The sequence below is a fragment of the Trachurus japonicus genome, chromosome 20 (genome assembly GCF_045865225.1).
Source record: "Trachurus japonicus isolate A0001 chromosome 20, Traja_1.0".
Lineage (NCBI taxonomy): Eukaryota > Metazoa > Chordata > Actinopteri > Carangiformes > Carangidae > Trachurus > Trachurus japonicus.
In genome coordinates, this window is record NC_140926.1 from 21488431 (window position 1) to 21500979 (window position 12549).

Consider the following 12549-nt stretch of genomic DNA (forward strand, 5'->3'; position numbering starts at 1 on the left):
TATGATTCTATCAAGCTAGTTCATTCATACTGTAAAGTTGTCATGTGATTAAATATTTCTTTTTCAATCAAATTGTGGTGGTTATTATCATTTTAACAGTCTGACATTTAACTACACGTATGGTTAATTACTGGGATTGAAGTACATTTAAACAGAAGAACTTCTGTGAGGAGTGAGTGGTAGCTCTGTCATGTTGCATCTGATCTGTGCAGGTTTAGTGAAACAGTATATGTCTTTAAAAATAAAATATAAAACAGTCATGGTCAACAGAGTCTATGATAGGGTCCCAGATCGATTCAAACACCCACAACCAGGGAACATGGACAAACAAGGGGAAACAAACAGTAAATCTACATAAGACTTAAAAAACAACAACTTTATTGTCAGAAAAACATACATTTATTGAAAGATTTACTTATAAATCTAACCAGAGTCAGAGTCATGTGTTGAGAAGGCCAACATAAGTTCTAATATCCAGGTTGAAAGTTAAAAAAAAAAAAAATCTGAAAAAGACAGACAGAAAGAAAGAAAGAAAGAAAGAAAGAAAGAAAGAAAGAAAGAAAGAAAAAGAAAGGGGGTACACAAAAATCTGAAAAAGGAGGGAGGCAGTGAGTAAAGGAGGGAGCAATCCGAAGGGAGGAGTCAAGCGAGGGAAGGAGCAGCTGGAGACCCACACTTCGCCCTCTCTCTTCTCCTGGAAAAAGCGCTCTAAATGTAATAACAACTCTCCATGCGCTTCTCTGACGCCTGTGCTCGTTCCACGCACATCTGCGGTCTGCTATCGGCAGATTTTATCGGCAGGCTGATGGTGTTGGTCCGGCGATGGTTGAACACAGCAAACTGTGAGAAGGAGGAGAAAGACAGGCAAGAGGAAAAAGTCTGGCAGCGCCGCTTTGGAGTTGGAGTTGCAGCGTAAGAAGAAGAAGAAGGAGAAGAAAAAGTCCCAGGCAACTCCAGAGGCACATCTGCAACTTAGGAAGAGAAGAAGGCGAAGGAAGACAAGTCGTTTCTTTTCAGAGAAGATTTTACAAAGTGAAGAATTAGAGGGAAAACTACCCAGAAAGAAGTAAGTACTGAAAACCACTGTGGCGGAATAGACTTTGCAGATTATTGCGCGTATTTGTTGTCTGCTAGTAAAAAAAAAAAAAAAAGAAAAAAAAAAAAGTTTGGAAAGGCAGAGCAGCAGAGGTTTCACGTTTCACAACGATGGAGTTTCACACAAGTAAAGATGTAGACGTGAAGTGGATTAAGTGCAGAGTGAGATTTTTTTCTCTTCTCCCTCTCAGTGTGTGTGTGTGTGTGTGTGTGAGTGTGAAACAGCAGCTTCTTTTAAACAGCGATGAAAGCTTTCGAATGTCGGATCCTAAAAAACAGCCGCAAACGCAGCACAGCCACAGCACCGTGGACCCACTCCGGGTCTGGGTGTGACTTTTACTCTGAGAAATGAGGGGAGGCTGTTAGGAGGTGGACGAGGAGCCCACAGACAGATGTGCAGTTTAAAACTTGTACCAAGTTTAGTGTACACGGGAGAACTTGTATGTGTGTGTGTGTGTGTGTGTGTGTTTTGCGTGTGTGTGTGCGTGCGTGCGTGCGTGTGTTTAAGATAAGAAAAAACAAAAACAAAACACGTGTTGGGTTTTTTTTTTTGTGCTTTAACTTCTTGAACTTCTGTGGACGTGAAACTTTACTGGACCTTTGCCTAAAGAAACGCGCGTGGGGGGTGTGGAGCGGTGAGGGTTGAGGGGGTGGGGGGGTGAGAGGGGGGGAGACATGCATATTTATGTGTGTGTGATCATATTTCAGTGTGTGTTATTGGTTTGGTTAGTAAAAGGAGAATACTTAGACACTTAATTTGTATTTAAATACAACCAAGCCTGTGGTTGACCCTTGACCTTTAACATGTAGCCATAATTCATGGCATCAACTCTCCTTTTTACATGACTGCTGTTGTGATGTTTTCTAATATCAAAACTTATAAATACAAATCTACTTATATATATAAATATTAAAATTAGGACATTTGATTTTAGTGAGTAATCTTTGCACTGCAAAAAAATAGGAGTCAGTATAAGGCATTAAGTAAAAATGACTCTGTGCCACTGAGGTGAAATAATTCTTTATGTTTCCTGTTTCTGCAGAAACTGAGTGTCACTTTCTGTAAAGCTGACCTGGGTTAGAGCAGATCAGTCAGCAGCAGGAAATCTCCAATCATAATCCGTCTTGTTTACAGTGTGATTGGCAAGTTTTTTAATGATCTGTTTCACATTTAAAAAAAGAAAGAAAAAATATTTTAGGTTACATCAGTAGATCATAGCGTGTTTAAAGGCATGTGCATGTGCTCAGAGAAATTTAAGCCCATTACAGTGGGGTCTGGAGCCCGGCAGGGGTCCATGTGGGGAGTTTTATGGGGCCCCGAGCAAAATGAGAAATGCAATAAATCCACTATAATTTAGTTTATTATAATGCACTGGGATTGAAATAATTTAAAAAGTAGATAAGAATGACTAATACAATCATAGGTCTGTGCCTTTCATAGCCAGTCATTCATTTAAAAACAAAATCCACACTGAAAAAACAAACTCTCACATGGTCTCGTGCAGAGTGGGGAGGAGGGGGAAAAAAAAGGAAAAATCTCTCAAACTGGAGCCTGTGTGTTCGTTTTGGGGGTGCGGGACATGAAAACGTTGGAGAGCCCCCCGAGCCTCCACATGTGCAGATATTTGTTTGAAACTTTCCCTCCTGTCCTCGCCAGCTGTTCCACATTTTATCTGCTTGTCTGCTCTCGGGTTTCACACAGACGACGAGGGTCCGAGGTGCTCAGCCATGCGGTGCAGCTCAAATCCTCCCTTTTTTTTTTTTTGACACTTGGCAAATTATTAACGGAGGTCTGGCCGCCTTGAAGACGGAGCAGTGGTTGAACACACCAAATAAGATGTTTAACAGCACAAGTTCACACAGATAAAAATCTCCTTCGAGCTCTTTTTATGAGGCACTTCCATCATTCATCTTGGCTGTGGATTTGGCAGTGAGCAGAGTTTTTTCAGGTCCTGGTTCCATTTGTCTATTGAAATAATAAAAAAAAAAGCCACTGTCACATAAATTATTTTTTGATATCTTCACAATTTTATTTATAATAACAAAATAATATTTCATAGGCCTCACAAGTGGAGATGAATTGATATTCAAATATTGACATAGGGAATTATAAATGGATAAATCAGGCCTTTAACAAGTCAACTTTATTATAATAAAATGACAACATATTATAAATAGAATTTTATTTGTTGACATTAAGAGGGCTGTGCATTTCCTCCTGTGTGTTTTGTATTTTGTGGCCTGTGACTTGTTCATAAAGCACTTTAAAAAATATTACTGATCATTTAAAAATACCATACAATTTCCTCTATATCAATATTATTGGAGGCCAAAATTATGACAGCATTTTATTCTCAGTGTGCAAGTGATTACATGATGTGATATTTTCAACGAGTCGAGTGTGATCAAATTTTCAGTGGCTGGTTAATCAGACAGTGACTTATATTTTTGTGTCATTTAATATCCCACAGAACAGTGTTACACATATTTAATTACTTTAATTTCTATGTTAACACAGCAGTGGAAATGTCAGGACATTTTCTAAAATTGTTGTAAATCAACTGTAGTGTAAAAAACCTTTTTACTTTCCAATTATGCATATGTGAGAATATTAGATGCATGTACACTCACTGTTGTTGTTGTTGGCAGTATTAGATTTTTTCCTCAAGGTAATAGCCAAGGGTGACGCTGACGTCAAACAGGTGCACCTTTACCGAGAGAGAAAGACTTGGCCTCATTATGATGCAGCAGCAGTGATGAATGCAGCAGTGTTTCAGATGCTAATCTGCAGGAATGAGATGCACAACTCGGTGCCATTCGCTTACTGTAGCCAGCACAGATGTATCATAGCCGCTCTCTGCTTCTGCAGCTCCATACGTGAGGGGGGGAACAGGCGGATAACGTCCCCCTGTGCAGCAGCCAGCCCGTCAGATAGCAGCAGCAGCAGCAGCAGCAGCAGCAGCAGCAGAGCGGCGGCGTGCTGCTTTATCTCAACTTTAAACACTCCTTTAAGTAAAATTATGCATAGCGACACAGGCCCAGGACACCTGTGACCTGGCAGAATAAGGGGCCTGTCATGTTAATGCAGGGAGATGATATGCTATTAGCTTTTTGAGGTATGACCCTCTCCTCCTCTTTTTTTTTTAATTCTTTTTTTAAAGGCCTTGCATTCACAGCTAAAGGCAGGTTGTGTCCTCAGGCCTTTTACACTCCGCAGGAAGAATACCTGTTATCAGGTTTGTATGGAAGAGGCCTTAATGAGCTGTGTTGTTGTGCTAATGCAGTGACCTGAAGCCCTCAAAAGAGGTGGCACATGTTTTGTTAAAAGCAGGGTAATGTGGAGGAAGCTGCTTTTCCCCAGGATAAGGAGGATTGTGTGTATCTTCAGTGTTACTCTGCTTGTTTTACAGGTTGTTGTGGCTTGTGTGTTTTCCCCATTTTGTGCGCTTTTTTCCCCCTTCTTAAATCTGTTGTTTCATGTGAGCTTAATGCAACTATTACAAGTTTGAAATGCTTGTAGTAAAAAAACCCACAGTAGCCACCTGACCGGCGAGAGTTTGCAGTAATTCCCAGTGTAATATGATTAGCTGTTTCCTCCCTTGCATATAGCTGCTGTAGCTGAATAGAGGGTCTCTCACTTTGATGATGTGCTACTTTGATATGTTGACATCAAATGAAACAGACACAGTGGGGAAAGAAAGAGGACAAGTCAGACAGAGGTAGTGATTGAGGAGGGGAAAGAAAGAAAAAAAAGGCTGTGCATGAGAGCGAGTGGAAATGTATGTGTGCGTGTGCATGTGTGTGCTGTTGTGGAGCGGAGGAGTGCAATGAAAAGTTGGGCTGAGATGGCAAACCTGAGGAGCGTCAGAAACGTCTGGATGCATTTGCGTGCGAGCAGAGACAAGAAGGGGTCTTCGGGTGCGCGAGGGCTTCTCCTTGGCCTCCTAATCCCCAGGCCCAGCCATCCCTTCAGGGCATGCCTCAGATCTGGCTCTCTGGCTCTCCGGGCAGACGACCCAGCTCCGCCAGCAGATTTAATATGCTATGTGTTCCTGCTCCCCCGGCTCCCCTCCACCTCAACCATCATTGTCCCAGAGCGGGACCCCCACTCCCCCCCCGCTTCAAGGAGCCTGCTAAAGGCACCTTTCAAGCCGGGTGATGTCTTTGGATAAGGCGTGCGATATGGGGAAGGGGCGGGGTAGCTGGTGGATGGCGAAGAGAGGGCGGGGGGGGGTGATGAGGAGGGTGTGAGACTCAAGATATCGTACTGTAATTTTAGATATGTATATTACTCACATTCAGGAATCTTAAGCACATTGATACTTCACCGTGCATCCTGCTGCACCACTCTGAGTGAGTGGAGTTTATATTTTGTCTCTTTTTCTTTCTCCTTCTTTTTATGGGAGCAACTTTTTTTTTTTTCTTGAAGAAATAAGAAATGTGAGTGGGGGAAAAAAGTGGGATCTCAAGTTGCCTTAGCAGGGGCTGAGAGAGGGCTGGTTTGTTTTCCATGGCTTTGGCCTGTTGGAAACTCCAACTGGACCTGACAATTAGTCTGGTCAACTCCTCTCCCAGAGCGAGCGAGGCCCTGAAGACGGCAGTTAAAAAAGAAAAAAAAAAGAAGAGAAAAAAAAAGAGAGGGAAAAAACCTGAGGAAAAACAGTTAAATACATTTTGAATCAAGTGATTTGAATTTACGATCACTGAAGTCGTGCTTGACAGCTCAACATAAGCCCTGTTGTAGGTCACGGTGAATTTTATTACGCAGGTTTTTTCGAGTGCGAGAACGCCGAGTGTGTGTGTGTGTGTGTGTGTGTGTGCCAGTTTAAGCGGCTGCGTTTTCTTTTCTCACACACTTGAGGAGAAACAGGACAGGTCGCGCCTGCATGAGGGCGCCGCTCGTCCCCTCCTCTGTTTGCTGAAGCTGCCGTAAAAACGTCTTTAAGTCTGTCGTGTGAAGTATCGCAACAAGAGGTGAAGTGCTTTTTTTTTTAGGTTTGTGGGGCCCATTTGCTTGCTCAATGTGTGTGTGTGTGTAAAGTTGAGCGCCTAAAGACACAGTTTCCCGGGGGCTGCATGGGGCTGTTATTGCAGATGTGGCATTGTGTCAGCTTTGATGGGAGCCGGTAGTGGCATCCGTGAGGGGGTCTGTGCTTTCTGGTCCGGGCTGGTGATTGGGGGACAGATGAACTGGCCGCTTGCTGTGAACAATGATCTGTCACTTACCCCTGCTTCTTGATGTGTGAAGCCATGAGTCAGGCTCTGTCTACTCCAAGACAAGAGCACACACACACACACACACACCCCTACACACACTTTTTTCTCCCTACAAAATTATTTGAACTGAGCAAAAAAAAAAAAAAACCTGATATACTAACTGTGTATTTCTCCAAGCACGACTCCCGTGCTTCCAACAGTAATTAAGTTATGTATTGTCATGCAGTAACGCTCACAATGTGAGCCCCATGTGTTTGCTATCCCATGCTGCTTGTAGTTGTCTTTCACTGGGAGTTATCCCCCCGAGTCTTGTTGCATCCTGGAGTGGTGGTCAAGGACGGGGCCATTGTTTGAATGTCAAATGTAAATCCCAAGGTTAATACCTGAAAGGAGGACAGACCCTAACATTCTCCCCTCTCTCCAAACATGTTTAGATGAGTACCTCTTCCCCCACTCTGCTCCTTCATTTCCCTTCGGCTGCGGACTTTGGGGCAAGTTGTGTGTGAGTGTGTGTGTGTGTGTGTGTGTGTGTGTGGGGGGGAGGAAGGGCGGGCTGGCATCCCTGTATAAACCCTTCTCAGTGTGTTCTTCTCAGCAATGAATGCTAACAGACCCCGGCTCTAATAATGCCTCATCTTAAAAAAACAAAAGGGGAACTCTACTATCTGAGCAAATTGCTGCCCCAACCTGAAAGAGCCCTCCTTTGACAGCGCAGCATTTGAAGACTAATCGTTTTTTCTCATGCAAAGCACGCTGTTTTAAGAGCCTGGGCCGCGGAAAGAGAGGGGGCTGTGTTTTAACAATACTCCGCAGGGAGTGAGGAACAGGGTTTGGGGAGGGGAGGTCGGGTTGTTGAAGAGGAGAAGGGAGGAGGAGGAGGAGGAGGAGAGAGGGGGGGGGTTCCTCTCTCCTTTGCTCCTCAGACAAAGCCCAGTTCCTTTCAGGGTTGCATGGGGGGTAGGGTGCGTGGGGAAGAGGAGGGGAGCATCCCGGAGTTTGAGTTCCTTGAAAGAGAGGGACTCCAGCCGTTTTTAATGACAGTTTGTCATCAGGGGCTCCTCCACCTTCCTTCCTTCCAGGGAAATGTGGGCCTGGCCTTGCAGTGACAGGACCTGGAGAGAAGTGGGCCTGAGAAAATTTATAGAGAAACAGAAATATTAACGTGTACATGGGGCCCTAAAACGGCTTTGGCTATTCCTGCCAGACTGCTGTTTTTATTAAGAGGGGTCGACATGCTTTGGAAATATATCTTATTCATGAAGAAAGCCAGGTTAGACTTCCCAAAGAATTCATTATATTCCCCCAGATGCGGCTTTGCGGGTTGCAGCCGTCCCTCGGAGGACGTGGAGCGTGGAGCGCGACGTTGTAAAGCCTCCCTTAGTGGGCGCAGAAGTGCGAAGGGTTCCATTTGTCAAAGGTGCCGGAGTCTTTTTCCCCTCCTCAACACTTTCCCGGCTCAGCCTCAAACTCATTGTCTGAGCAAAGGCAGGACATTAGTCACCGCAACACCACAGGAGCCTGCAGGGCTAAGGACCAGCACTCTGGAGCCCGGCGCTGCTGGGACAGAAGGGAGGAGAGAGTGTAGGGAGAGGGAGAGGAAGAGAGGGGGGGAAGAATGGAGGGTGGGTGGGACAAGAGGGAGGGGAGGGAGTGACGGAAAAGGTGAGAGAAGGGCAAGAAAGGAGGAGGAAACGTGAGGGTAGATGGAAAAGTGCAGGAGGAGAGAAGATGAGAGAGGCGAGCATGTGTGTGGGAGAGGGAGAAAGACCATGAGGGGGTTAGAGGGAGTGGAGTCTGTAGCTCTACCTCAGGGCTCAGTGTGTAAGCCCCTGTCTACCCCCCAAAGCTGCTTTCACAAAGAGATTTACAAGACAGGTCTCCGGTGTGCTTTGCTGCCCTGCATTATGAGTGAGAGAGTGTGTGATTGTGTAAATGTGTGTGTGTCTACTTGCTGAAATGGACCTTTCTTTTTTTTTTTTAAAGACTTGTTTTGGTTTGGATCTTTTTTCTTTTTTTTTTTTTTTGCATCATCTATGCAAGAAAGATATTCACCCAAATTTACCAATGGAGGCAGGTCAGACTCACAACAGCCCCAGTGGAGCAGTGTGAATAACCTATTCCCCCTGGTGGCAGGGTGTGTGTGTGTGTGTGTGTGTGTGTGTGTGTGTGTGTGTGTGTGTGCATTCATGTGTGAATGTATTTCACAGATTCACACATACAAGGGATCCTGTTAGCTTTTGGAATTATTTATAAAGCCTGGCTTTTGTGTGGCGCTCTAAGTCCCTGTCTCCTCCCATTACTGCCTATGACTCTACCTGGGCTTCCTTCAGCCCCCAAATGCTCCCTCAGCCCCCCCCCCCTCCACCCCCCAGCACAAGGAACTGAGTTTGGTGTTAGAGCTAAACCCTTTACAGCGTCTAGTTTCCACAGAGAAACACTTTTTTCTCACTTTATATAACCTATATAGTATGTGTGTGTGTGTGTGCTGGCTAGAGATATTCTCTCTTTTTTTGTCTTCTCATTCAGAAAGTCATGCTATACGTGCAGACAAACACAATCTACACACATCAGAGAGACACACAAAGTTATACAGACCCATCCCATATGGCCCTGATTACCTCTGTAATCCAGGAAAGTTTTTTCCCCCCTTTTCTTGCACGGACCGAGCGGGGGTGAAGGTTTTAGTGTGTTTGCGATGGTTTATGTTAATGTTGCTTTTATTGAAACAAGCTGGGATGTGATTATAGTCCCTGGTATACTCGGTACATATGAGCAGAGAGAAACTGCTCTAGTTCTCCCCCCCCCCATTCCCCGTCTCCCTCTGGCATGGAGATCAATGCAAACCAGCTAACGCAGGGTAATAAGCCATTAGTACACACATTGTTGGAGAGATTTACATACATCGACCGGAGAACTGATAAACTAGGGTCCGTGTCCTAGAGGTAAGAATGATTGTGTGTGTGAGTGATTAGCTGAATGAACGGCAGGATAGAGACAGAGTAGAGAGAGTGTGTGTGTGTATCTGTGCATGTGTGTGTGAACTATCGCCGGGTGATCTCCTCCCCGTGACTACCAGTCCTGTGTGATAGGTGCCAGATTGCGTAGCTGAGAGCCAGGTTGTCTCTGCTTGTCAGGAGAGCAGGGTGGAGGAGGGGAGATGTGAGGATGATTACAGTACACTGTTCCTCTGATCTGATTCATCACTAACTGTCTCTCCTGCAAAGGGTGAACTTATTATCCCCGTCTCTACTTCCACCGTGGAGCCAGCTGCTCTCCATGCTTCCCAATTAACCCCAGGCACCCGTCAAACGCTCCAATTAAGGCCTCCTCCTCCTCCTCCTCCTACCACCACCTCCTCCTCCTCCTCTTTGCGAATTTATTTGCCTGCGTTAGCCGGGGCCCAGCTCTGGTCGGGATGCTCGAGCACGCGGAGTGAGCGAGTGACTGAGCACTGTGTTTGTTTAGGACCTGTCTTAAGCAATGGCGTTACAGCTCCCTGATTTATTTGAGGCGGGGTTGTGAACAGCTGAAACGAGTAAATAGACCCAGATGTTTGGCTTCCTCGCGATCAAGTCGGCAGGCCTGAGGGGGCTGCTTCTCTAATGACAGTCTTGTTCCTCGCTCTTTATGCCGGGGATTTTCAGGGGGCCATTTTGTGACTGTGCGCTTTGGAGTTTACGGGAATTTTTTTTATTTTTTTTTGGTTGGGGGAGAGCTTTCGGAAGTGCTGTGAGCTTTATGGCATCTCATTCCCAGTGTTGTGTGGTGTGATATTGTCTTGGTATTTGAGTTGCGTGAGTCTTTTTTTCTTTTTTTTTTTAAAAGAGTTTCTTCCCAAACTCCGCCTTTCAAAATCCCAAATATTCAGCTGTGTGTTTTTGATGCACTGGTTTCTGATGAGCAACAGCCTGTGTGTGAGTGTGAGTGTGTGTCTGTGTGTAGGAGTGTTGCTGTAGTAGGTGAGGTACAGGTTTGGCAGCACTGCCAAATCCTCTGAGACTGCTATGTATGTGTGTATGTGTGTGTGTGTGTGTGTGTGTGTGTGTGTGTGTGCTGAGCCTATGAGCCGGCGCAGAGGGATGGGGGGGCTCTGTAGCTGATATGAAAGTGAAGGGAGAGAGTTGTCTCCCGACGCTGCCGTTGGGAGAGCCGTCAGGGAACTAGAAGTCTCCGGGACTCCCTCTGAGCTTCGGCTGTCTTTGATCTCACACCTCCGCTGCAGCACACTCCATATCACTCTAAAGAACACACTCTCAACCTGAAACACAGAGCCACAGGTCACAGCGACGAGACTCCCAACTTGTAGAGGCCTCTCCGCCAGGGCCGGACCACTTTAGCAGGGCTTTCTTGTGATTATTTGTCGTCTGTAAAACCTTGAGAAACAAGTGCAAAGCTCCTGTTAGGACTGTTCCCAAGGTGATGATTGTCTTCACATGTCCTGTTTGATGTCCAAAGCCCAAGGTTATTCACTTTCTAGTTACATAAAAGAGAAAAAGCAGGATATTCTCACTCCCGAGGAGCTGGAACTAGTTTGATAAATGACTGATCGATAAATCAAGTCTGCATTTCATCTCTTGATAATATCCACATTACAACAAGTCTAATTTGAGCGAGCTGATGAAAATAGGCCTATTTTGTCATTGGCTTTTTTTTTTTCTGTGATTCATTGCTCTGTTGTTTGAAGAGCACAGCCACCTCATTAAATGCATGTACTTTCTGTGAGTGTACTTTTTTTTCTTTCTCTGCTCCTGTCCATCACTGACAGGTTGAATTACGTTTGGAGCGCTGATAGAGCGACCTTATTTCGAGGTGTTTATCCTTTTTGCGGCGGCCGATGGGGAGGATAACCACGGACGCCAAAGATACAACATAGAGTCATCCCGTTTTCTGCGTCTGTGGAATGTGTGACCCGGTGTTACCCTCTTGGAAACGTTCCCATCCACACAGGAAGTCTAGCATTAAAGCAATGCCATTTCTTCATTTTCCCTTCCTCTCACCCCCCCCCCCTCCAACCCCCTCCACCCCCATCTCTCTCTCTTTTTCCCTCTCCCTGCATTCCTTTGACTGACTGCGGCGCATTTCATGACAGCTTCATTCAGCATTCCTTTACATCCCGATTTATTTTGCCCACCCCTCTTATGTTTTTTTCAAGTCTCCCTCTGTTTAGGTCCGGCTTTATCACGCGAGAAGCCAAACACCAAGACAACTTCATCTCATCCAATTTTCACCCCTTTAATTCGGTTTAAATGGCATGGCCGCGAGGGCCAGGGCGGGAATTAATAAGAGCCAATAAAGCTTGCCACTGGGGCATCGAGGCCAGTCTTTAAGTAAACATTATGACTTCTTGAGGGGGGATTCAGGGGCAGCACTTGATGAATTGTGGCGGGGCTTGGGAAGGGCTAATTTCTCACTTAGCCGCCCTGATGGGGCTGGCTAATAGGCCTTGCTTTGCCTGGCTGATTGTCTGCTGGCTTTATTATTGTGCATTACATGGCTGTTGTTAGCGCTCAGCCCCGGAGACGCCAGGGCCCGTCATTAATCACGTAGCGGCAACTGACTCACTCTTGCTCCAACACTTATCCCAATGACACGGAGGAATGAAGGGAAGGGGGGAAAAGAGATAGAAAAGGAGGAGGGGAGGGATGAGGCATATAAAAAAAAAAAGAAAGAAGTGAAAGTAAAGCAGGGGGAACTGAGCTGAGGAGGAAAAGGAGGAAGGGAACTTCAAGCCAAAAGTGGGCGGGACAGTTTTCAGTGTGACTCCATAACCTGTAGCTGAGCAGCCTCTCAGCCTCTCAGCCTCTCAGCAGCAGCAGCAGCTCTGTTTCCTTCACATGTTCACGGCTCTTTGTTACACACTTCTGTCTGAGGCGGCGAGGATAAGGGGAGCACATTCTCCAGTCCCCTGGGCTGAGTGTGAAGACCTACTGTCGGAGCCATATACCTGCTGCCACTGCACTCACACAGGACCATCTATCTGCTTGATCCTTCCCTGAGTGCACGGGCGAGGAGGAGGAGGAGGAGGAGGAGGAAGCAGCACCAGCAGCAGCAGCAGCACAGAGATAGAGAAAGAGATGTGTGTGTGTGTGTGTGTGTGAGGCTTTCATCAGTACAGGAATTTCTCTTCTTCCACTCATCTCCTCCCCGGGGTCCCCTCTCTTATTTATGTTCTGCACACAGTGATCGCGCTTGCATACAGAGAGTGTGTGTACGAGCACCTGGTGCATCTATACTCCT

At 45.8% G+C, this 12549-nt stretch overlaps 1 protein-coding gene across 1 annotated transcript in view; it reads left to right on the top strand.

Annotated features, from left to right (window-relative positions):
• Nucleotides 1-622: 622 nt before the first annotated feature.
• gli3 (GLI family zinc finger 3) overlaps nucleotides 623-12549 on the top strand; it is a 96097-nt gene continuing 84170 nt past the window's right edge. The window contains exon 1 of the mRNA XM_085763886.1: nucleotides 623-1066. The gene's annotated coding sequence lies outside the window, so the exon portion shown is untranslated. The remainder of the gene's footprint in view (nucleotides 1067-12549) is intronic.